The sequence below is a fragment of the Tribolium madens genome, unplaced genomic scaffold (genome assembly GCF_015345945.1).
Source record: "Tribolium madens isolate multiple individuals breed KSU strain unplaced genomic scaffold, Tmad_KSU_1.1 Scaffold_19;HRSCAF=116;Tcas5.2_LG9, whole genome shotgun sequence".
NCBI lineage: Eukaryota > Metazoa > Arthropoda > Insecta > Coleoptera > Tenebrionidae > Tribolium > Tribolium madens.
Window position 1 is genome coordinate 1,107,025 of NW_025400983.1, and position 1,268 is coordinate 1,108,292.

Genomic DNA, 1,268 nt, shown 5'->3' on the forward strand with positions numbered 1-1,268 from the left:
TTTGATGAAATTTTTTTAGTCACATTAAGCTTTAATCTGAATTTTTTTGGAACCCACTAAGAAAAAAATTGACGAGAGTCCCTTATCTAATATTAATTTTTCGTGGCTAATTGGAAAAATTAATTTAAATTCATTATTTTTGCGGTTTTTTTCAAGGCAAATTCGAATTATATTAAAACAGTTTTTTATGGATAATCGGTGAGGTTTTTGCAAAATCTTGAATTTGATTGGTTGGACACATTTGTTAATTTCGATTACAAGGACCAATAATAATCATTTCCTATTCACGTAATTACCACTAAGGTGAGAACAAACCGGTTTTTATTTCTTATTGGCCAAAATCCGACAAAAACCTAGCAACGATAAGTAACTCTACAATTTCTACTGTTTCTAATTTTTTTAATACTTAATTATTTTTTTCGTTAATAATTAAATATGTGTTTTTTTCTTCTTTGTAAATTTAATAAAATTAAAAATTATTTCATTTTATGTAATTTTTTTTTCGATTTCCAATCTAAAAACAGAGCTTTGTGTTAATTTTTTTGTTAATTAATACAACACTGGCAAGTTTTAATTATTATTATTTTTTACTTTGTGAAAGTCAAAAATCCAATTTTCGGTAATTTGGTAATTTATTGTTGCTGTTTTTTGTTCTGTCTTATTCTCGATTTTCAAATTCTTTAATTTTAAATATATTCAAAAATAATTAATCAAAAAAATTTTTTCTTCAGGTTTTAATTATCTATTTATCCATTTATTTCTTTTTTATTGAGTTCAAAGTTGTATTATGTTCTCTATTTTGTTATCAATAGAGAACAGATTGAATAAAATAGAAAAACATTTTGTTTTGTTGACATTTTGTTGTTTTTTACACGTTTTATTTATCTATTTATGCATTTTTTGTTATTCTTTATTGTTTTTTATTTTCAAAAAAACTTTTTTTTCTTTCCTTAATAATTCTTAAGTCTGCAATTTTAGTCTTCTTTGTTTTAAAAATAAAGCTTTGTGTTAAGCAATAATTTGCGCTGTACTTTTACTTAATCAAAAAAAAATTTCTGCAGGTTTTAGTTATCTATTTATCCATTTATTTCTTTTTTATTGAATAAAATAGAGAAACATTTTGTATTCTTTATTTTATTCTGTTTTGTTGACATTTTGTTGTTTTTTATTTCCTTTCCATTATTTGCGACATTTTTTTTCCTTTTTTATATGTTTTATTAATTTTTTACTTCTACTGCTGTTTCTACTTTTTTTTAAATTTTATATTT

At 22.0% G+C, this 1,268-nt stretch overlaps 1 protein-coding gene across 1 annotated transcript in view; it reads left to right on the forward strand.

Moving 5' to 3' along the window:
* LOC123012503 (isocitrate dehydrogenase [NADP] cytoplasmic-like) overlaps positions 1-1,268 on the forward strand; it is a 10,843-nt gene that overhangs the window by 2,967 nt on the left and 6,608 nt on the right. The window lies entirely within an intron of this gene.